Raw genomic sequence first — 26,271 nt, forward strand, 5'->3', positions numbered from 1 at the left:
ACAAATATGGGATCTATTACCTGGAAACCCGTTATCAAGAAGACGCCAAATTATAGGAAGTCCATCTCCCATAGACTCCATTTTTGTCAAATAATTCTATTTTTTTAAATGATTTCCTTTATCTCTGTATTAATAAAACAGTAGCTTGCACTTGATGGTAACTAAGCAGAATGAATCCATATTGATTGCAAAACAATCCTATTGGGTTTATTTAACAGGTACCATACCATATATACATATTAAATGTTAAAATCTTTTTACCACGTTCAGTCTGAAGGGGGCATAGTACCGACTTGTGACAGAATGGAGGTGAATGGAGGGTATATTTGCAATACAAATGATGCAGTTTGGGTGAGGGAGATGTGCCCAACCTTTATATATGGTGGGAAAATGTAGGGTTTACATGTTCTTTAAATGCTGTAGCTGGGGTCATAGTAAGTTACTCCTTATATCTGGTACTGTATAACAGAATGTAAAGGTCTTTTTGGAACTTACCCACAGGTGTGTAAAGAGAACAGAAAGCCTGCCCAGATGATTAAAGCAAAGGGTATTTTACCTGCAGCGAAACAGACAGCATTCTTAACTAAGAGAAACTGCAACATTAAAGAATTCTCTGCCAGGGGATATTGTGCCGGAATATATTTTTTCGAAATATCTTAAAAATGTATAGTTTAGAAAAACAGGACATTTAGGGTTTCGGGAATTAATTTCAGCAAGAATGGAATGCTGATCCAGAGAAAAACATGAGCGGTGTCTTAGAATCAGGAAGGAATTTTCCCCTCTTCAGGCAAAAAAAAAAAGATAATAGTTTCAAAAGGTTTTTGTTTCCTTTTGACCTTTCTATGGATCAACAGCCTCGTACATTTGTATGAAGAGATGAGCTGAATAGACTCGTACATGGTTGTATGAAGGGTTGAGTTTAATGACCTTATACATGGTTGTATGAAGGGTTGAGTTTAATGACCTTACACATGGTTGTATGAAGAGTTGAGTTTAATGACCTTACACATGGTTGTATGAAGGGTTGAGTTTAATGACCTTACACATGGTTGTATGAAGAGTTGAGTTTAATGACCTTACACATGGTTGTATGAAGGGTTGAGTTTAATGACCTTACACATGGTTGTATGAAGAGTTGAGTTTAATGACCTTACACATGGTTGTATGAAGGGTTGAGTTTAATGACCTTACACATGGTTGTATAAAGAGTGGAGTTTAATGACCTTACACATGGTTGTATGAAGGGTTGAGTTTAATGACCTTACACATGGTTGTATAAAGAGTGGAGTTTAATGACCTTACACATGGTTGTATGAAGAGTTGAGTTTAATGACCTTACACATGGTTGTATGAAGAGTTGAGTTTAATGACCTTACACATGGTTGTATGAAGGGTTGAGTTTAATGACCTTACACATGGTTGTATGAAGAGTTGAGTTTAATGACCTTACACATGGTTGTATGAAGAGTTGAGTTTAATGACCTTACACATGGTTGAATGAAGAGTTGAGTTTAATGACCTTACACATTGTTGTATGAAGAGTTGAGTTTAATGAACTTACACATGGTTGTATGAAGGGTTGAGTTTAATGACCCAAATACATGGTTGTATGAAGGGTTGAGTTTAATGACCTTACACATGGTTGTATGAAACGTTGATTTTAATGACCAAAACATGTGGTTGTATGAAGGGTTGGGTTGAATGACCAAAACAAATGGTTGTATGAAGAGCTGAGTTTAATGACTTTACACACGGTTGTATCAAGAGTTAAACGTAATGAACTTACATGTGTTTGTATGAAAAGTTGAGTTTAATGACCCAATGGTTGTATGAAGAGTTGAGTTAATTGATCTTACTCATGTTTTGTTGTTTTTTTTAACAATTCTTTTATTAAGTTTAAATGTACATAGTTAGCTTATTGTACAGAAAGTAAATAAAAAAAATTAACAACATAACAATAATAACATTCCAGTGACTTCTTTACTAATGCACATGCTGTACATCAGCTAGATCTTACTCATGTTTGATTGAGGAGTTGAGTTTAATGACCTTACGTAGGGTATGAAAGTTCAACAATCTTATACATGGTTGTATGAACAGTTGACACCAATAACCATACACATTTTATAAAGAATTGAGTTTAATGACATATGTATATATGACCTTGCACATTGTTGTATGAAGGGTTGAGTTCAATACCTTACACATGGCTGTATGAAGAGTTAGGTTTAATAATCTGACACATTTGTATTTAATTTTGAACTCTGATATGGGTCTAGATATACTCTTAGTTTCCCAGGTGCCCTCAGCCATGTGACTTGTGCTCTAAAAAGCTTCAGTCACTCTTCACTGCTGCAATGAAAGTTGAAGCAATATCACCCCCTCCCTGTCCCACCCCAGCAGCTACCTCATACCTGTATTGCTAAAAATGCTCCCGTGCCCCACATAAGGGTAGATATCAGAATAGCACTCAAAAATAAAATCCAAGTCTGGCTCAGCCAAGTCATGACATGGCTCATCTGAAAGCAGTTCTGTTGTGTAGTGCTGACTCCTTCTGAAGGCTCAGACTCAGGCACAATACACTGAGATGGCTTGCAGGTTCAAGAATAAGACTTTAAATGGTAGAGTACACCATAAAAATTGCTTAAACTGTCCTAGAATAATAAGAGTGTAATGTACACAAAGCTTTTTTTTTCCCTTTTGTAATCATTTGTAAATTAAATGTAGAAAACTGTAGCTAATCTCCCCTTTGAACTATGTGGTTATGGCAGGACAAGAAGCTCTTTAAATACTTTGCATGCTGTAAGTAAAGGGCTAACAGTTTGACTGCTGACGGATAAGCTGCGTAATCCACTCCGTCTCGAGCAGAAGAGACAAGCCGGCAGACACGCTACGTACAATCATCTCTGATCATATACTGCCTGCTGTGTTACAATATCATCATGGGCAGAAAGGAAGCCAGGTATGTTGGATGGCTGAGAGAGAAAGAGCAGATGTCTAACATACCCTTTCAAAGGGGAAGATAGAATTCAATCAGCCAGAAATGTATATGTGAGTCATTCCTCTAGGACTGAGTCCAAGAACAGCTCTTAAACTGGAATTACTGCACCAACTCAGACACAAATAAACTGTAGGTACTATCTATTGCTAGACAGATAGACTTGACAAAATATTTAATCCTTCATGGGAAATGATTACAAAAAAAATATACATATATGAACTTTTTTCCCTCTTGTTACCTCCATTCCCACAGCTGCCCCGAGTTATTAAACGTGAGGCACCTCAATGCACAAATAAGGCTGCAAATAAAAATATCATCAAGCAAATAAAATATTTATATATGTCCTTGATCAGTGACATGGTTCTTATGGGATCCTACACAGTCCAAAGAATGCTAAGGAATCACTCTGCTCTTGGTTGCTCTTGTTCATGTTATTACTATCAATGACTTGAAGCCCCCAAGTTTTTCTTTGCAAATAATCCACCTCACAATTTAAATGCCAATTCATCATAGACACATGGCAGTGTTGTTGCCTTGTATCCACCCTAAAGCACCCCGTAGGTTTACCTAGGGTCAGACTGGGGGGTGCAGGGCCCACCGGGCTCCTACCCCAGGGGCCAGCCATGGTCCCTAACCCCACCCCCCGCAGGGTCCCCCACCCAACGTCCTCCCCTGACCACGTGTAAGTTTAACGCATCAGAGGAGGAACGGTCGGGCAGGGGGAGCGCCGGCAAGGATCGGGTCTTGGCCACCGTGGCCCACTAGGGCCAGGGCCCACTGGAATTTTTCCCAGTCCGAACCCAGGTGCCCTCTATTACTTACACAGCACAGTTGTATTATAGGTTGACTGGTTCCTGATGAAAATTACCCAAGTGTCTTGTATATGCAATTCCAAAAAACTTCCAAAAACATGATAGTTCCAGCTAGAATTTCCCTTACAGTTTTCCGCAGGCTACGTTGCCATTTTCCCAAGGGCTAATAGGCAGTACCATTTCTATGTTATAGGTTTTTGAGTTGAAGCCATGAGAAATAGTAAAATATATAATTCTGGGTATCCTTAGACCTACTGCGAATGGTCATTTAGCCATTAATTGGAATGTTTGTTCTTCGTGAATTGTACCTAAATGTCGGAGAGCCAATGCAACTAATTGCTTCTTCTGATCTGCTTATGTCCGGCCGAGAAGCTCTGTCAATATTGTACTTTCTATTAGCAAAGTAGTGACTATTTCAAATGGCTGTTGACAGATTAGCTCAATGATCCATTTGGATACCTTCTAACGCTGGGCAAATATTGAATATGGTCACTTTAGTGGTAACAAACCACTAAACAAAGAACTGGGTCCTTTCACTCCCACTAAGGAGCTTTAGAGAGACCAATGTTTTTAGGTTCTTAGCACCTCGTGTGGGGAGCAGAGCAGCCATTGGTATACTGGATTAATAAAGAGCCCCAGAGAGTCATGCATAAGAAGTATTATTATTTATGTTTATAAAGCACCAACATATCCCACAGAAGCTGTACAGTAGAAGGGTATACACATCAAACATAGAGCTTACATACATACGTATAGATACAAGTATTAAAGAGAGCCCTTACAATTTATAAGTATTATTAAAGCTTATTAACCATCATCAGTAAATTCTCCTGGATTCATTGGTTGTCTTCACCTTATTGTCTATTGGACCCTCTGATAATGAGCAAGGAAATAGGCACTGAGATTCTATCTAGGTTCTGCTAAAGTACTAAAGGTGCCCATACACCTTAAGATCCGCTCGCTTGGCGATATTGCCAAGCAAGCGGATCTTCTCCCAATATCCCCCACCTACGGGTGGGCGATATCGGGAGAATCCAGGCTAATTTGATCATTTGGCCCCAGGGCGGGTATAGGCAAAGTCGGTCCGGGGACCGCATCAATGAGCCGTTGTGGTCCCCGATCCGACTAGATTTTTTAACCTGTCCAATTGAGATCTGCCCAATTTGATGACAGATATGGGTCGGGCAGGCCCATCGGTAGTGCCCATACATGGGCCCATAAGCTGCTGAATTGGTCTAAGGGACCAATCGGCCCATGTATGGGGACCTTTAGCACCACTAGAAACATACCAAATTAGGGATAAGCATAGCAACCAACTAGATTTTTTAAAGTTAAACCAGTTAGCTACTGACTAACTATTTGCTATTAGTTACATGAAAGGTGTGGGATTGTTCCATTGCAGTCAATATATGAATGCAAGGGAAATGTAACACCCACAGTGGTTTTTACCCACAACACAGAGATGGTATTTGAGGGTTTATATAGGCTCTTATCAAGATACGGGTATTTTCAGTCCCTTAATAGACTTCATTTGTTCTGTGCTGCCAATAGGCCCTCGCCTGGACACAATGGCCCCTCGTTTATGTTCCCTGGTATCTGTTTGAGATGAATCATTACAATAGCATCCAGACACCTGAAATGTGAGGCCCCAGACTGTCACTTTATTGAGGGATTCCTGCTGTTTCCCTTGCAGCGTCACTTGTTGCAAAAGAACTGCTTTCCCAATTATACAGCGGGGCTACTGTTTTTCTTGCCTAACAAAACCCAAGTTTCCATGAGCCCAAACAGATGTTTCAGAGTAACCGGAAGCACAGGTGCCATGCAACTATCAGTTCAAGGATAACAGAATGACGAACGCAGGACAATTAGAATGTTTTACTGATGTATAAACAATCCACAAGGAATGTCCGCTCAGAAATTAACAAGTAATTGTGTTTTCCTTAGGTGAGGCTTTACGTCGGGACTGTATTTGAAGTTTCTTCTGGAGGAGTAGCTTCAAAACCTTCCCATGTTGGTGACCCATGGACCTGGAAAGTAAAACATTAGCTTCCCCCCTGGCAGTTTTTAATGCCTTTTCTCTGGATACCATGTGTGGTGAGGATAGAGCAGTCAGGCCACTGGCGCACATCTATGATCTTCTGTTTATATAAATACAGGTGGTTCCGTGCAGTAAAAAGATAAAACAGAGAGTCAATCCTGCCTGCGCCACATCTACGGACATTCATAAAACATTCCCATATAGCGGTGACCCTACTTTCTTAGGTAAACACAAGTAAGGGCCGTTTGGATCAAGGCAACGTGACTTTGGATTCCATGATACACATAGTACCCATTCCCTTTGCATCATGCTGATTCCTTAAGAAGTGTCCAACACAGGCTGGCCTCAACACCCCATGAACCAGGGACACGTAAAACAATGCATCTGCATGATAGTTATAATTAGTTTATATTCCCAGAATCACACACCTAGCCATCTGACCAATGAGATTGTATAAGTACCCAGCAGTCAACTGTGGGTAAGTATGTAACTGGAGGTTTTTCAACGGATGCTGAACCTCAATATGATATCTATGTATTCCAATATCACAGAATCACCAATCTGAGTATGAATCTGCCCATTTGATCAAAGAGGTCCTCAAATCCTGGAGAAATACTGAGCAGTACATTGTTGCTAATGAGAAAATATATTGCTGGAGATTTTACAAAAGCGGAGCTTGGCATTAACTGAACTTGACATGTTTGTATGGGGCGCTCATTTCCCCCATAACCTTTCATCATAGCAATTTTACCCTTCACCAACCCCTCTTAGCTCATAAGAAATCTGGGGAACATGTGTTTTCCTTTTATGTGCTGTGTAAAGAGGGGGTTCTCATCCCTGTGACACGCAAGACTTCTAAACACCAGAGCCATCAATACTACTCTATCAATACTACTTGGGTGGGAGCCTTGCCTGCTCGTTTAATCCTACTACCCCATAAACCCCTGTCATCACCAGGTTTTCTCTTTCCCCCCGGCCCTGCCTTGTCACTCACTGGCTAGCTTCCTCACTACTCCTCTCAGTTACCTCCCTAACACCCTAGGCACGTGCCTACCCTGTCTACCCCTACTTCCAGCCCTGGTAAACACCAACCACAATAGTACAAAGCCTCCTGTGCTCCAGGTATACATTGGATGCAAGTCCCTATTGCAGGGATCCCCAACCAGTGGCTCGGGCAACATGTTGCTCCCCAACCCCTTGGATGTTGCTCTCAGTGCCCCCAAACCAGGGAGTTATTTTTGAATTCCTGACTTGGGGGAAATTTTTGTTGAATAAAAACAAGATTTCCTACCAAATAAAGCCCCTGTAAGCTGATAGGGTGCATAGAGGCCCCTAATAGCCAATCACAGCCCTTATTTGGCTCCTCCATGAACTTTTATGGTGCTTGTGTTGCTCTCCAAGTCTTTTTAAATTTGACTGTGGCTCACGAGTAAGAAAGGAAAGACCCCTGCCCTATTGAATGAGCACTAAGGGGCACCCCTGTCTCCTACTGTCAAAAGTCATCATTTCATTGGTACCTGAGGTTCCTTTCAGGGCTGTTTAGCAAATTAAGCCCTATGCTAAGCGCTTGGCCAGCTATTCTGCGGAACAGATCGACAATTTTAATCCGCCTCATGCCAAAAGCCTTCAGAATGAAGTGTGTTGTAAAGAGAAACATATTCTTTAAGATATGTATATCATACAATGGTCTGATATGTTCTGCTGACAGTTGAGTTCATTGGAGAAAATCACAGTAATTTGTTAGTGCACGGAGCTATTGTGTTCCTAGTGTCAAAGAAAACCATCCTGAATTCGCTTACGGTCTGCTAACAATCTCCGCTGATAGGGGCTGGGTTATGTCGTTCAGAACTGCGGCAAATGAAAAACATCTTTCAGAAATGGGAATATCGAGAGAATAAATAATTTCAAGATGGTCTGTTGGATGAGCCTCTTGGTCTCAAATGGGCTTTGGCGTTTGTAATGTCTTTCATGCAAAAAAAGTTACAGATCCAATCAAAGGGTTTGCTGGTAATGTCAGAACTTTAAGGCAGACTAAGTAAATTGAAAATTGTAAATTCAACTGCCTTTATCAGGAAATCATTCACGACCATGTAATTCCTTGGCCTTTTTGTAGCGTTCTACGGTACAGGCTTGGCAAGCTCTTTCATAGCATTATCGTTGCCTGTTGCATCGTTCTGTTCCGTCTGGGGCTGCCCAATCTGTGAGCATCCAGCAGCCACTCAAATACTGTATATCTCCCATGATCATCGGCTGAGTGGGCCGGGACAAAGGAAACATTTGAGCTCATTTATAAACATAAGTGCAATATGTAATTTTTGACGCAATCAGCATGCATTGTCATTGCAGCCGGCACAGTTGTAACCAATGCAATAACTCAACACAAATGCTCAAATACACAAATGCATTTGTGTTGAGTTATTGCATTGGTTACAACTGTGCCGGCTGCAATGAATCCGAAGGAATTTCACAATTACATGTTAAGGTACCCTGGAATCGATGCCACCTTTTTGATGGTGGTAGTTTCAAAGTTTCCCTGCATCAATAGCAACACTTGCCCATGATTCATCTGAACATACTGTGCGGCTGTGTATAATACACGCAAGTGTCAATGAACACAATGACTGTGGCATCCATTTTTGTGCAACTACAGTAGCTGCTGTTTCAAATGAGCTTTTGGACCATCAGCTGGACATCTCTGATCTGGGAGAACCATTGGATATCATGTTCCCAAAAACCGGGATGTGCAACAGAAGGCCCACAAGTTAAATATGGGCTTCCGTGGAATTTTTTGGGGCCCCCTGGCCGCTGCCTGCCCAAGGAATCCGCTTCTTTGCATGACGTCACCATTTTTACAAGATCTGGCCCTACACAAGTTGGACAGCACATAACTTCAGCGCAGATGCAGAACAATTGTTAACGACTTATTTGTATCTTTAGCTCATTGTTACACCCTTTGTTATATCTGTGTCATTCAATAAGGATTTGCATTGTTACACCCTGTGATATCTGTGTCATCCATTGTATTGTTACATGCCTGACATTCACACGTGCAACCAATGTTTATATCTGCCTGCCATTTGGCTTAAGGTGGCCAAACACAGGCCGATTGTAGTTGCCGATATCGGTCCCTTGGACCAATTCGACAGCTTAGGGCCCATGTAGGGGAAACAACGACTGGCCTGCCCGACCGATATCTGGCCTGAAATCAGCCAGATATGGATCAGGCAGGTTAAAAAATTCAGTCGGATCGATGTGGTCCCTGAACCGACTGCGCCTATTCCAGTTGTTATAATTGGATAATTAGCCTAAATTCCCCCAATATCGGGAGAAGACCCAATCACTTGACGACTTCGCCAGGCCAGCGGATCTTTACGTGTATGGGCACCTTTAGCATGGCTGTAAAAGGGGGTTGCCAATGCCAATGTTTTAACTAAAGATGCCCATACACTATAAGATCTGCTCGTTTGGTGAGGTCATCAAGTGAGCAGATCTTCTCCAGATATGCCCGTCTAGTGTGGCCAATATCGGGCTAATTTGATTGTGTGGTGGGCGAAGGCGCCATCGATTAGGAGGCTGCATGAACGAGACAAGGCGGTCCCCAATTTGACGGAAAAATCAAACCTGCCGACTGAGATCTGGACAATTTCAGGCCAGATGTCTTTCGAGGAGGCCCGTCATTGCTGCCCATATACGGACAGAAAAGCTGCTAAATCGGTCTAAAAGACTAATATCGGCAGCAGAAATCTGCCCGTGTATGGCCACCTAACTGGTCGTGTAAATGTAAATCATTATTTCTGTGCTTTCTTTAAAAGTGACAATGTTGCTAGCGATCAGGAAATTTTTTCGGCAGGCATGAATTGGCAGCAAAATTCCACATTTCACCATCGGCAGATGGTCATCGAGACAAAAAATTCACCAAGACAAAAATGTTGCTGAAACAAAAAAGTTGCAGTAAAAAAAACGTGCATTGACTTTAATGCATTTGGAGTGAGAAAAAGGGCCATTGACATTAATGCGCGTAAAAATTGCCTCCTATTGACTTCAATAAGTTTTGCAAATTTTTCTGGAACTTTTCAGAAGTTTCGCAAAATTTTTCGGCAAACCAAAAGGGGACAGATTCACTACCACTAAATGTTGCATTGAGTGTCACTATACCTGGGGTGGCAAATAGCTTCTCACATCTGTATCACAGCTGTATTTTACTTTTGGTTGGTATATATCGTACCATGGGCAAAGCTGTACATAGGGGCTACCTGGATTCCAAATCTGTCTTTGGGAACCACCAACAGTAGACACCTTTAGATATCCTCAAAGGAACACAGGTCAGTCATAGTTATGAGCTGTTGATTAAAGTCAATCCGACCTCATAAATCCAAGTAACCTCTGAGGGTTTAATGCTTTTCATGTGTGTTTCTTTAATAGGAACCTTCCTTGTTTCCCTTGCAATTCATTCATTGCCTGGAGGCTGTGCCATCTCTTGCCATGGAGAGTTCTTATTCAGCAAATGGGAAAACATAAAAACTTCCGAAGTTATGATTCTGACTCCTGAAATCTACTTATACCAACGCATGTTTAATGGGTCATAATGAGACGTGTGTCCATGTTATGTATTCAATATCATTTATTGCTTCTTTGTAAATCTGGTCCCATGGTGCTCCTGGTATCAAGACAAGCATGTGATACCCCTTTATATGTACTACAAGTATTATCCAGATAACTGTTATCCTAAAAGCTCCAAATTTAGAAATGCCATCTCCCATAGACTCCATGTTAATCAAATAATTCACATTTTAAAAAATGATTATCTTTTTCTCTGTAATAATAAAACAGTACCTGTACTTGATCCCAACTAAGATATAATTACCCCTTATTGGGGGCAGAACAGCCCTATTGGGTTTATTTAATGGTTAAATGATTCTCTTTTCTCTGTAATAATAAAACAGTACCTGTACTTGATCCCAACTAAGATATAATTACCCCTTATTGGGGCAGAACAGTCCTATTGGGTTTATTTAATGGTTAAATGATTCCCTTTTCTCTGTAATAATAAAACAGTACCTGTACTTGATCCCAACTAAGATATAATTACCCCTTATTGGGGCAGAACAGCCCTATTGGGTTTATTTAATGGTTAAATGATTCCCTTTTCTCTGTAATAATAAAACAGTACCTGTACTTGATCCCTAAGATATAATTACCCCTTATTGGGGGCAGAACAGCCCTATTGGGTTTATTTAATGGTTAAATGATTCCCTTTTCTCTGTAATAATAAAACAGTACCTGTACTTGATCCCAACTAAGATATAATTACCCCTTATTGGGGCAGAACAGCCCTATTGGGTTTATTTAATGGTTAAATGATTCCCTTTTCTCTGTAATAATAAAACAGTACCTGTACTTGATCCCAACTAAGATATAATTACCCCTTATTGGGGGCAGAACAGCCCTATTGGGTTTATTTAACGGTTAAATGATTCCCTTTTCTCTGTAATAATAAAACGGTACCTGTACTTGATCCCAACTAACATATAATTACCCCTTATTGGGGGCAGAACAGCCCTATTGGGTTTATTTAATGGTTAAATGATTCTTTTTTCTCTGTAATAATAAAACAGTACCTGTACTTGATCCCAACTAAGATATAATTAATCCTTAATGGAAACAAAACAATCCTATTGGGTTTATTTTATGTTAAAATTATTTTTGAGGTATGGAAATCCAAATTAAAGAAAGACCTCTTATCTGGAAAACCCCAGGTCCCGAACATTCTGGATCCCATACAGTTACTTTATGAGACTGACTCAATTTGGCTACACCCTATCCCCAATCTTAGGGCTTCGACTGTAAGCTTTACCAGGGCAGGGACTAATGCGATTGGGTCAGTGGTATATAAATAACACATAAATACAATTTAATGACATAAATATCTATAAAAGAAAATCCAAAATGCCACCCTAACTGACTTTTCCAACATGTCCTTCTAAGAATATCAAGGGTAGCATTTATCCTGCATTATGGCCCCCATTTACTGCTTCATTCCCACCTCTCCGAACAGGACCAGCCCAGCCTGTACCCTAGAATAAAGTTTCTTCTGCTATTCCCCAATATTACTGGAAGTTTCAACAGTGTCATGATAAAAAGAATGATGCCTTACTCAGTGGGGGCAATGAAAAGCCAATAAACAATGTGTAATAAACAAGCCGTCCCAGACTCGGCACAGTATTGGATCCTACTAAGCTTGGGAGGCAGGCAACTTCTATTCACTTAACAATTGTTAATTGGTAAACTGTGTTGCCATGTTGAGATAAGCTTATGGCTCCATGGGGACCCGACTTGTCCGACGTCTTTGGTTACGCTCTTGTTTTTATTGCTCTTTCACTTGTTTCCAGAACAAACTCCCTGTTTGTTATTTCTGCTTGGAGATGATTATTGCTTTGACTGGAGAATTTAATAGTCGATAGCTATCGCCACTTTTCGACAACAGATTACAAAGGAGCAAAAAACCAAAATAATGCTCAAAAATTGTGTGTTTGGCCCAAAAGAGGAATGAAAGTTGCACTTCTTTCAGAGGGCCAGTAGCTTCCAGTGTGAGAATGCCACATACGCACAACTCCAGTGAGTTTATTGGTATTGGGAGAGAAGTAACAAAAGCTATAGCACAAGAATACAAATATACATACAGCACTGATGTAGTTACAGGGACAATTTATAGTGGAACAAGTTTGAGCAAAGTTAATACAGTTCAGTATCTATTACAGTTTAAATACCATTTGCCATACGGGACTAGGAAGGTGCATCACTTTGATGTCTGTCCCATTTATTCCATTTATTATTAATATTTATTTATAGAGCGCCAACATACCCCGCAGCGCTGTACAATAAGTGGGTTTCATACATTGGACATACAGAGTAACATATAAAGCAATCAATAACCGATACAAGAGGTGAAGAGAGCCCTGTCCAAAAGAGCTTACAATCTATCTTGGTATTTTGTATTTATGGTGTATAAAGCTTTCTCTGTTTTACAGATGTCACCAAATGCCTTGTACCACTGGTCATATTAAACACTTTACGAAATGGGGGGGGGGCTGGAAATCAGCACGGTTGCCATGTTTTCTTACATAATATGCAGCATCCATTCACAGAATTCCATAGACAATCAGGTTATCTTGATGTCTATAGCATTTTAATGTGCCCACTTATTTACTCATAGTGCCCACTGGTCATAAATTAGCAATTTTGTCTTTATTTCTATTGATTCTGCATTATCTCCAGTCTCAGCTACAATGGGCCAGTTTAAGGGTCCAGTGGGTGGGGTGCAGGGCCGGAACTAGGGGTAGGCAGAAGAGGCAGCTGCCTAGGGTGCAACAATGGTGGGGTGCCAGGAACGAGGCTCTCTTGCCTACCCCTAGTCTTCTTTATCATTGCCCCCGCTGCCTTGTCATCCCCCCCCCAGGTGCACACGGGGGGGCGTGTTGGCCGACCGGGTTGCCCAGGGCGCCTGGTCGGCTTGGCCCGCCCCTGGTGGGGTGCTAAAAGATTTAAATGGTAATGATTTCAATGGCCCAAACTATGACCTGTTGAATTCCAAACACCAGACTTGGGTTGTCAGAGGGTACTGGGAATTGTATTTCAACAACAGAAGGGCCACAGAATGAGAAGCAAAAGTATTGAGGATGGCTTGATGGACTTATGTCTTGCAAACTCCATCTCCCTCCAGCTTGACCTAATGTTACTAACTCCAAGCACCAGACTTAGGTTGTCAGAGGGTGCTGGGAATCTTGACCTAATGTTACCACCTGCTTTGAGGGTCTCCATGCAATTGTCCTCTATGTGGACCCCTGAACTCCAAGCACCAGACTTGGGTTGTCAGTGGGTGCTGGGAATTAAATTTCAACAACAGTCGAAGGGCCTGACTGAGAAGCAAAAGTAGTGAGGATTGCTTGATGGACTTATGTCCATCTCACTCCATCTTGGCCTAATGTTACCACCTGCTATGAGGGGTTCCACGCAATTGTCCTCTATGTGGACCCCTCTAAAGACAGTTCTGCTTGTATCTGAATCACAGCTGGAGGGCCACAGTCTTCCTAACTTCTACAGAGGAGCTCAGGCTGACCTAAGACTCTCCAGCTGTTTTAGAACTCAAAGAGCCTCTCTCCAGTCGCTCTAGTTGAGCAAGGCCATAAAACATATTCATCAAAGTCTCTGAAAATTTGCTAAAAGTGAAAAAAAAGGGGTCTTTACAATAACTTAAGGAATGGAGATCCTTTACCCCCCCCCCCCCCCTCGGGAGAGCTTTCACACTGCTTACTGCATTTCCTCGAAAATGGTTTGCTAGACTTTCTCAACCCCAGAAAGAATCAGCTGTCGGAAACGCTAGGAGTTTTCAAAGAAACTTTACTGCAGTCTTTACCAATCATTCATGGCAACCCTGGATTTACTCCAGCAGTGGCTTTCAAATCACAAGCCAGTTGTGTATACAGTAAGTGATGAGATCAGACAGAATCGCACATGCTGCACACACATGTTCAGAAGGGTTCTTGCACATCTATCCAAAGATAACAGCACATAAAGAACATACGTTGTCTCTGCGCAGCAACGGCTAAACGCTGACCAATGAACTTGCAGTTGAAGATATAAGAGCTCTCAAAAAAAGATAACAATGGAGTGAAGTGGTAAACACCATCCCTGCAGTCTGTGCTGGAGATAACATAGGTTGATATTGGCTGCTGGCTGGACCTATTGCCCATCTATGGGTTCCAACCATTGCACCCCCAAGTGTTATCCCCAAAAATCTTCAAATCCTTCTCATTTAAGGAGTACCCAACACACCACCATTTAGTGTGTTACTCACATTTAGGTAATTTCTACCCAAGTGCATAACTTTGCATTTATCAACATTGAACCTCATTTGCCAGTTTGCTGCCCAGTTCTCCGGTTTAGTCAAATCTCTCTGCAAAGTGGCAGCAACCTGTATTGAACTGAGGGTGAAGACACACACAGCTACTTAGTAGCAGCTACTTGTCACGGCTACTAAATGCCAGAAAATCCCCTCCCATAGACAATACTGAGAATTGCCTCTGCTAAAACACACGTAGACAGTTATCAGTAAATAATCAGCATTGTCTGTTTTAGTAGCCGTGACAAGTAGCTGCTACTAGTAGCTCCTAGTGTCTTCACCCTTATAGATTTGCACAATTTTGTGTCATCAGCAAAAATAGAAACAGTACTGTCTATGCCCACCTCCAGGTCATTAATAAACAAGTTAAAAAGCAAAGGCCCAAGGACTGACCCCTGCGGTACTCCACTAACCACACTGGTCCAATTAGAAAATGTTCCATTTACCACCACTCTTTGTACTCTATCCTTCAGCCAGTTCTCTATCCAAGTATAAATATTATGTTCTAGGCCAATATTCCTAATTTAGTTAGTAATCTTCTGGGTGGTGTTGCCTTAGCAGCTTATTGGCTCATGTATGGGGCCCAACAACTGGCCTGCCGACTTATATCTGGCTTAAAAACAGGGCCAATTGTAGCTGCCGATATTGGTCCCTTGGACTGATTCGGCAGCTAATCGGCCCATGTATGGGCACTACCGACGAGACTGCCCGACCAATATCTGGCCTGAAATCGGCCAGATCTTGATCGGGCAGGTTAGAAAATCTAGTCTGATCGGGGACTGCATCAGCTCAGTGATGCAGCCCCCGGACCAACCTTTCCTATACCCATCGTTATAATTTGAACGTTTGGCCCTGGATCGTTTGGCCTGGATTCTCCTGATATCGCTTACCCCTACGTGGGGGATATCGGGAGAAGATCCGCTCGCTTGGTGACTGAAGGTGTATGGGCACCTTTATTGTCCATCAGATATTAGTTGGGTAGTCCAATGGATCTTCATGGGGCCCACTGTATGATCTGATTGTTGGCCCTTGTATAGATGATCAGTTCTGCCCATGTTTAATGACCTACCAAACAATCAAATCTCACTGGATATGGCCAGCTTAGCTACCAAGAGTTTACCATAAAAGTGTTTGAGAAACTATTTTTGAGAAAAATATTCAAGCAACAGAATAAATACCTGATAACGGAGAGAAAAATCAAGAAGAATTTTGACATTAAGCCTATCAGACTGATTAACTTACTCCAACTAGGAGAATGTGGCTATAGGCTTGCCAGCCAAACTGGCTGGCAAGCCTATAGCCACATTCTCCTAGTTGCATAAGTGGGGGTAAATTTCTAGATATCCCACAGAAAAGCTTCCGTTTCATGAAATAATTGGACCTCTGTGTGACTCCCAATAAGTTGTAGTCTACTTTGTATATTTCTGAAGCCCAATATGATATTTGCCCATATTGCACCATACATAAGCTGCCTTTTGCACAAGCTGTGCACTAGTGGAAACGAAGCCCTAAATCACGTCCGGCCCTTTAGTCTGAAACAGCTGTTTAAGCCATTGATATTCAGATTCTCCTTTTGAAGTCAATGGGAGCATTTGATTGAAAAGACACAAATGATGACTTTTGGTTTAAAGGATATCGAATGACCACTTTAATTGCCGAGTGGGTGCACAAAGGCTACGCATATATTTGTACATGCAGTAAATTAGGCAGTGATCTAGTACATGGTCATTGTGCAAGGGCTTTATTCTCCTATCCAGTGTAGAGCCCAAAGCAGTTGCTTTTCACAGAGCCATTAGGAACAAACCTAAGGAATAAATCAGAACAAAGGAGGATAGGGGCAATGCGTGGAAGTCTGTATATGTTTTGCAACCATTATAGGAAGGGGAACAAATACAGGTATGGGATCCCTTATCTGGAAACCCATTATCCAGAAAGCTCCGAATTACGGAAAGCCTGTCTCCCATAGACTCCATTTTAATCAAATAATTCAGAATTTTAAAACTGATTTCCTTTTTCTCTGTAATAATAAAACAGTACCTGTACTTGATCCCAACTAAGATATAATTACCCCTTATTGGGGGCAGAACAGCCCTATTGGGTTTATTTAATGGTTAAATGATTCCCTTTTCTCTGTAATAATAAAACAGTACCTGTACTTGATCCCAACTAAGATATAATTACCCCTTATTGGGGGCAGAACAGCCCTATTGGGTTTATTTCATGGTTAAATGATTCCCTTTTCTCTGTAATAATAAAACAGTACCTGTACTTGATCCCAACTAAGATATAATTACCCCTTATTGGGGGCAGAACAGCCCTATTGGGTTTATTTCATGGTTAAATGATTCCCTTTTCTCTGTAATAATAAAATAGTACCTGTACTTGATCCCAACTAAGATATAATTACCCCTTATTGGGGGCAGAACAGCCCTATTGGGTTTATTTAATGGTTAAATGATTCCCTTTTCTCTGTAATAATAAAACAGTACCTGTACTTGATCCCAACTAAGATATAATTACCCCTTATTGGGGGCAGAACAGCCCTATTGGGTTTATTTAATGGTTAAATGATTCCCTTTTCTCTGTAATAATAAAACAGTACCTGTACTTGATCCCAACTAAGATATAATTACCCCTTATTGGGGGCAGAACAGCCCTATTGGGTTTATTTAATGGTTAAATGATTCCCTTTTCTCTGTAATAATAAAACAGTACCTGTACTTGATCCCAACTAAGATATAATTACCCCTTATTGGGGGCAGAACAGCCCTATTGGGTTTATTTCATGGTTAAATGATTCCCTTTTCTCTGTAATAATAAAACAGTACCTGTACTTGATCCCAACTAAGATATAATTACCCCTTATTGGGGGCAGAACAGCCCTATTGGGTTTATTTAATGGTTAAATGATTCCCTTTTCTCTGTAATAATAAAACAGTACCTGTACTTGATCCCAACTAAGATATAATTACCCCTTATTGGATGCAAAACAATCCTATTGGGTTTAATTAATGGCTAATTGATTTTTTAGTAGACTTAAGTATGGAGATCCAAATTACGGAAAGACCCCTTATCTGGAATACCCTTGGTCCCAAGCATTACGGATAACGGGTCCTATACCTGTATATGAAAATAGGAGATATTTCAATACTTCTGGTTCTCATTTTTCTATATTTTCTTTATTCCTTTTCACAGTCATTGCTTGAATTTTTATGGAACATTTTACTGGGTTGTAATAATCTTCATTATAAGGCCCAGTCTAGAGCCAGTAAGATGTTGCAATGGGGTATGTTCTACATCTGGGGTTCCCAACCTTTTTAACCCGTGAGCAACATTTGTAGCCCCTATATAGACTGGCAGACTACAGGAGGCTCTGTTTGGCAGGACCCATGGTCTTTATTAGTGATGAGCGAATTTTTTTCGTCAGACATGGATTAGAAGTGAATTTCCACATTTTGCCATTCGCGAATTGTTTTGCGAAACTTCTGTGAAAATTTGCCGGGGTAAATTTCGGATTTTTTTTTGTCGCGCGTCAAAAAAGGCCTGGTCGCGTCAAAAAAAGGGCGCGGTCACATAAGAAAAAGGGACAGTCGCGTCAAAAAGCGCGGGCGACAAATAAATTTGATCCGGGCGACAAAAAAGATGCGGGCGTCCAAAAAAATACGCGACAACATGGCACAGTGGCACTAACATGCATTTAATTGTCCTAAAGCTGAATGGAAGCCTAAAGTGCCTCGGCTGAACCTATAGGGCTGCACAACAAGCCCTTGATCCCGTGACAGAACCAGCTACTACTTTCAGCTGAACTGCAAAAAATGTGTGTGAAAGCAAAATCTGAGGCTTAAGGCTATGCATAGAGAGATATGGCTTCCATTAGAACACAGACATTGGACTTGACCACTGATGAGGTCAGAAGCCATCTCCTTTGACCTTCGCAGATTGATAGTTTGCGTAACTATGTCTTTGTCCTTTCACAAATCTGCAAGCAATTTAAGGGGTTTCTCCTTAATATTTAGGCTTTTTAGCCTCTGCTAAGATGCACATCACCATGAAAGTCAGGCATCAGTGTCATTAGTCTCAACACTGGCTGACAGCCGATCTGTCTGCAGAAGAAGAGTAGAATTATTGAAGCTGTAGGGTCGCCGGCAGCTATACTATCAGCCTTTATGGGTTCAAGTAAATTTCATTCTACTGGAATATTATTTCTGTCATTCCCATTATGTTTAGGTAAACCTAGAATTTAAGTTTAGGTGGTTGTAGGCTCTTCATGGATTTGTCGGGCGATAAATGCTCCCATACTCAGTCAGATCAAACATCCATGTGGCTGTAGAAACCCCAAACCATCCTCTATAACAGGGATCCCCAACCTTTCTTACTTGTGAGCCACATTCAAATGTAAAAAAACTTGGAGAGCAACACAAGCACCATAAAAGTTCATGGAGGAGCCAAATAAGGGCTAAGATTGGCTATTAGGGGCCTCTATGCACCCTATCAGCTTACAGGGGGCTTTATTTGGTAGGAAATCTTGTTTTTATTCAACTAAAACTTGCCCCCAAGTCAGGAATTCTAAAATAACTCCCTGGTTTGGGGGCACTGAGAGCAACATCCAAGGGGTTGGGGAGCAACATGTTGCCCCTGAACCACTGGTTGGGGATCAGTGCTCTATAATGATGGTCTTTTAGCTCCACTCTCTCTATAATCTCATCTATAAAAAGCCAGACAGAGACATATGGGACCAATGAATAGATCAGAACACCAATTAAAAAATAGCCAGGCTGATTGGTGTTAGTCTATAGCAGTGATCTCCAACTTGTGGCTCGAGGGCAACATGTGCTTATTTTAGAATTCCTGGCTTGGGGGCAAGTTTTGGTTGCATAAAAACCAGGTGTACTGCCAAACAGAGCCTTCTGTAGGCTGCCAGTCCACATAGGGGCTACCAGGGGCCAATCACAGCCCTTATTTGGTACCCCAGGAATTTTTTGCATGCTTGTGTTGCTCCCCAACTCTTTTTACATTTGAATGTGGCTCACATGTAAAAAAGGTTGGGGATCCCTGGTCTATAGTGAGTTGAAGCCCTATGGTTTTGATCTATGGCTAAACGCTACAACACTTTGTTACTATGGAGCACCAAAGGCATTCCAGGTTGTTCCCCACGTGACCTGACTTCTATCATATTATAAGCCCCCAAAAATACACTCTTCTGAGCAAAAAGGTGTCATCCCCCCAATAAATGGACTCTGGGGTTGAAAAGTTAGATTTTTAATCATGTGTCAATATCTTTTTCAACTGCTTTAACTAACAGTTTCTGACAAGATATGGCAGAATATAAGATCATGCTGCTAAAGAAACATCATTAAATACTGGCAGGGATTCCTATGTCAGGAGAGTAAAAAAATCTGTATTTCTTTGATGTCGGTAAAACTGCAAATGAAAGACAGTAAACACAAGCTGTGGCGATATGGATACATCCCCCCTATACAGGAGCCCCCCCGGAACCTCAAATAATTGGTTTCAAACAAAATGATCCAAAGGAGACGGGGGATGTCATTTCCATCAGGGCCAGGTTTTTCCCTTTGCTTGTCAATATGTTTTGATCATTTCTTAGAACCTTCTAATCTAAAGCAGATAACAGAGAGGGGCCCATCCGCACCCTGGGACAGTTACTCGCATTTTACTATATTAGGTTAGAAAGCCGAGACTGGTGAAAAGAATCATTTTCTTGTCCAAATATCAACTTTTTTTTTTATTATTCACAGAAAGAGGGATATTACTGTAAAATATTTCACAAATAAGTTATTAAAATGATTTCACCTTGACAAATGGAGCTGATTGCACTAGACAATATCCAGATGTCGTGATTGTGTCATACAGGCCAATATATACGTGTATATATATATAGAGAGAGAGAGAGTATGCATTGCATAGTGTGTGGCTGACAATGTTATTAGGCACTGCTGTACAAGGAGGGCTGAGTAGAGCTTGAAGAATGGGGTCGTCTCTGTCAGAAGGTCAGGACTCATCACAATCCGTTCCTGCTTAGCTAAGGAGTTATGTGGGAAGTGTTGGGAAACCTCTAACCATGTCAAGGCAACTCGTTTGGCTTGAGAAACAGATCTGTTTCCCAGTCTTTCAACTGAGGATCAAACAAGAAAGTAAGAAAACATGACGCCCTGGGGTGTAACAGACTCTGTGACTACTTGGGGCCAGTGTTGGACTGGGGTGTCTGGGGCCCCCTGGGGCTGCCACCTTGTAGTTCCTGGCAGGGATTGGCATGGGTTGGCTGGGGCCCACTGGGTCTGGAAATGAGGGGGCACACTGAGTGAAAAGCAATGTCAGTATAGGGGTCATTTATGAACACAATAGCAAGTTTAGTTGGATGCAATGGAGAGTGCATTTTAATGCAATTAATTAGGGAACTTACATCCAAACACATTGCTGCAATTGTCACTCCTGATTGCTATTCTTTTTGATTGGGGAATGGTGTAACTGCGCCTAATGACACTGGAGAACCCTGGAGCTATCTCCAGCCTGGACTTGGCGGTAGCTCTAGGGTTCCGAAAGCAGGTTCCATCAATAGGTGGATCAGACTTGCTCCCAGTTGATTGGATGCAAACACCATTCCAAATGCGCACTGTGAAAATGCTAGATACAACTTGCACCCAATTTATGTTAAAACACTTACGCGACAGGTGTCAAAAAGTGCTCTTTTTAACTCATTGGGCAAAACTTGGATAGCAGCCACAATTACTCTGGAATTAAACAGGGGGGAAATAGCAATATGGGTTAAAAAATGCCAATTTGGATCCAAAATTACACACTGCACTTGGGCTCAGAAAGGACAAGATAAATGTCTATTTCCCAAATTACAGGTAACCCCGCCAATGATTTTCTACTGAGACCAGTATTAAAGCTACATACATTATATAACCTGAAGGGGCATTATACTATTCATATTAAATAGAACTTTGTGAATATGGGAGTGTTCTACCATTTTGCCAACTGGGGGCACTGTTGCATGGCAGTCAATGGATAACATTCAGTTTATGCTAGCAGAGGAAGGTATCCCTATATCTGGATTACAGTAGGTTTGCCAACTCGTGGCCGTGTCTATGACAGGTTGGCTTTGCTTTCTCTAGCTACTGTAGACGTTCTAGGACTGGACAAGCTGCACTTTCTATGACAGGCGAGTAGACAGAAGACTGACAGTCGAGCTCTGCTCTTGAATCAATAATGAATCCCATTCTGCTGGCCTGTAGTACCGTTGGCTTTCCGTCCTGCATTTAGAATTCACAAAATATAATTGGCCATGTTTTACAGAATCATAATAATTTCAACTCTTTTTATTGTTTCCAGCTAAAGCAGATTCCAGATCTCCTTTTTTTTCATTGCAAAACAAATACATTTTATTACAAGAGCAATAAAAGCAAGAGGTTCCTATCTCTCCAGTCATTTTTAACACAAATGGGATGAAAAGTTGGGAAGACATTTTGGTCAGTTTGGTCAACCACACAGCCCAATCTTCTAGACATGTAGGACATGGAAAGGAGTTCAACACATTGTCCTGCACCCAATGGCGCTCCTCTCCTCTTCGGCATGGAGTCTAAGATGCCTGTGCCCATGGCCACATGTGGGATGCAACACCACAGCTGTGACACGGTGTAGGCACGTGATACCATTATGCCATGTTTGCCGCAAAAATTCAAAATAAACAGACACCAAAAACCCAGGTTCAATGCCCAAATATACTGTCAAGGCCCAATGGCCATAACCAGGGTTGAAGTCTAGACCAAGGAGGATGCTGTGTACAGACAGTCCAATTCACAGTATCCAATCGTATTTAGGCAAAACATTGAGACAGGCAGCGATCAACATGGTCAGAATCAAAGCCGAAAGTCAGCAACCAGAAGATCAAGTTGCAAGTGGAGTGATGATGTTACACATCTACACAGTGATATCACTGTACTAGTTCTGCATCCCACATCTTGTCCATGGGCGCCGCCATCTTGGACAAGACACCAAGTGTCTTCAGCCTCAGGGGCCCCTGCACCCCCCAACAGCTCCCTTGACACACGTTGCCGCAAGGCCACCCAGCCGACCCCCTCCTCCAAGCGCTTAGAAATGAAACTTACCTGCAGTGCGTCGGGGTAGGGAGAACGGAGGATCAGTGGAGGGCCCTGTGGGTATTGGGTCTGGGCCGCCAGTTTTTTTCCCGGTGCCCCGGCAGCCCAGCCCAACCCTGGTTGGCCAGCTTGAACTATATTTCAATATATTGACAAACAATTCTTGTTTTAATTATAAAGGGCATTTATTGGTAGCTTAATTCAAAACATGTCTTGGTGCCCTATATATGTATTGATAATGGGTGAGGGCAGAGGATCTATTGTTGCTGTTTGTACTGATGAGTGAAACTGCCCTGAGAAATGGCAACATTTTACTAATTACATTGGAGTCAATGGGTCCTGCCAGCAAAAAGCATGGTGACACTTTAGTGCATATTTGTACATATTCTTATTCATAGCAGGCAAAAAACTGAATTCACCCCTAGTCAGGTACAAACATAAGTGCAGTGTGCCAAATGCAATTGGCCGTGGTATTTACCCCTCAATCCCAGCATCACTGTGGGTGTGGCGATGAGGTCGGCATGTAGGTGAAAACGCAATTAATGCTGATTTCTTTAACGATACAGAGACAGACCCATAGGGACACACATCCCCAAGCCTCCAGGAATGATAGGGACCAAATGTTTATAGGAGCTCAAAGCCCCATAAGGAGCACGTATTTAGAGTCTGGTCAGACCAACCCTTTCACCTTTATCTGTGCAACTGTCAGTTCCCATTCAGTAGGGGTCAGTTTGAGAGCGGAAGATGTTAGGAACAGTCACACATTTTGTACATTAATTAGTCACATGCTCGGACTGTCCAAAAACATCACCTTGAGGAATTTTGACTGCACAATTAGATGTGCGGAGGGAGGGGGAATGTGGGGGGGGGGGCAGCGACATCTAGGAAGGGTGAAATGGAAAGTGAAAGTAATTGCTGTAAGGCAGTGATCCCCAACCAGTGGTTCAGGGGCAACATGTTGCTCCCCAACCCCTTGGATGTTGCTCTCAGTGCCCCCAAACCAGGGAGTTATTTTTGAATTCCTGACATGGGGGCAAGTTTTGGTTGAATAAAAACAAGATTTCCTACCAAATAAAGCCCCTGTAAGCTGATAGGGTGCATAGAGGCCCCTAATAGCCAATCACAGCCCTTATTTGGCTCCTCCATGAACATTTATGGTGCTTGTGTTGCTCCCCAAGTCTTTTTACATTTGACTGTGGCTCACGAGTAAGCAAGGTTGGGGCAGGCAATATATGATTGACAGCTGGGATTTTTAATACTTTTATAATGGGTATGGATGTGTTAATAAAAAAATTATTTGGGTTTCATGTTTAATTTGAAAAGGACTTTTATTATACAGCTGGGTGACAATTCCCGTTAAGGGGTTGTGTTGCCTTTTTAAGAATATATGTATCATAGCATCATTTGCTAAACTGGACATGGGCCGAGGTGCCAGGTATCCAACTCTCCATCCAACAGCACAATGAGTGGCCACATCAGGTCGGAAATTGACCAGCTTGGTTTCCTGATTGGACAACAGCTACTGGGTGTGGCACAACACAACTTGATGATATACATAGGGCCAGAAACCTCCAACCATCCACAAAATAAGGGGGTTTTGGGGTGTCTTGAAACCCTTAGTTTTTGTGTTTTGCACCAATGAATGCAGGTATATGGAACACTGTCAGAACTGTAGAACAAAAGCAGCCAATGAGAATCTCCTTCAGGGGATCATATGGGAAAGCCATGCCCCCCACTCACAGCTTGGTCTTTTCCAAACTTTGTTTTACTTTGAATTCTGTATATAATATCCCTTCCCTGGATAAACAAAGAATGTATGCCACCCTCGCTGGGGCTGTTTCTTATTTATTTCTCTTTTTGTCGATCCCACCAACATTGTAACAGCTTTCCCTCCACTTTGCTGTAGTCAACGGCATCAGCAACAATAACAAAAAGCCCCCATTGTTTTCAGCAAGTGAAATCATATTGCTCTTGGGCCTGATGTATTGTGTAACAATAAGCAAAATACTAGCCAGTGACACCGCCAAAATCTCCCAATGAATCCACATTGATCCAGTGCCATAAGCAATTGATGGAATGTTTGATTTTAAATGTAAAAGTATGAAAAAACATTTGGCCCAAGTCTTGCTTTTATCATCGAAATCACAGCGCTGGGTCCTGTTTGCCAAATACATGTTCTGGGGCAATCGGTTTTAAATGATTTGTTCACATAAGGCTGAGATTATATGATTGGTAGCAATATACCAATTCAAAGTTGCTCATAAAAGCATATTCGCAGGGGTCCAGTCCCTCCTTTGGTCATCAAATCCCAAAATCCAATCCAACAATAAAAAAGCTTGGAGCTGAATGCTGCAAAACCAGGGCTCATACCCCATTCATTTCAACCACCATTACACCATTAACATTAAGAGATGGGCACTTCCAACACTGATGGTGATCATCCTGACAAAGATATAAAGTGTCCCCAAAAACATTGATGGTGCGCTGGTAAGCTCATAGAAACAGAGAAAAGAGCCCCTCTGCACTCACCCATTGTCTATATACAATATATAGGACATTAAGGCATTTTGTTCTTTAAGCTACTAGTGGCCAGTCCTACACTCACTCACCCACGGTCTGGCCTGTCCTACACTCACTCACCCCCGGTCTGGCCTGTCCTACACTCACTCACCCCCGGTCTGGCCAGTCCTACACTCACTCACCCCCGGTCTGGCCTGTCCTACACTCATTCACCCCCGGTCTGGCCTGTCCTACACTCACTCACCCCCGGTCTGGCCAGTCCTACACTCACTCACCCCCGGTCTGGCCTGTCCTACACTCACTCACCCACGGTCTGGCCTGTCCTACACTCACTCACCCCCGGTCTGGCCTGTCCTACACTCACTCACCCACGGTCTGGCCTGTCCTACACTCACTCACCCCCGGTCTGGCCTGTCCTACACTCACTCACCCCCGGTCTGGCCTGTCCTACACTCACTCACCCCCGGTCTGGCCTGTGCTACACTCACTCACCCCCGGTCTGGCCTGTGCTACACTCACTCACCCCCGGTCTGGCCTGTCCTACACTCACTCACCCCCGGTCTGGCCAGTCCTACACTCACTCACCCCCGGTCTGGCCAGTCCTACACTCACTCACCCCCGGTCTGGCCAGTCCTACACTCACTCACCCCCCAGTCTGGCCTGTCCTACACTCACTCACCCCCCGGTCTGGCCTGTCCTACACTCACTCACCCCCGGTCTGGCCTGTCCTACACTCACCCACGGTCTGGCCTGTCCTACACTCACTCACCCCCGGTCTGGCCTGTCCTACACTCACTCACTTCTTTATCCTCTAACAATGCGTGTCCAATTGGCCCAGTTCTATGTTGTTTGATGCTTTAATGGCTTCTCAATTGTCTATT

The sequence above is a fragment of the Xenopus tropicalis genome, chromosome 6, assembly GCF_000004195.4.
Source record: "Xenopus tropicalis strain Nigerian chromosome 6, UCB_Xtro_10.0, whole genome shotgun sequence".
Lineage (NCBI taxonomy): Eukaryota > Metazoa > Chordata > Amphibia > Anura > Pipidae > Xenopus > Xenopus tropicalis.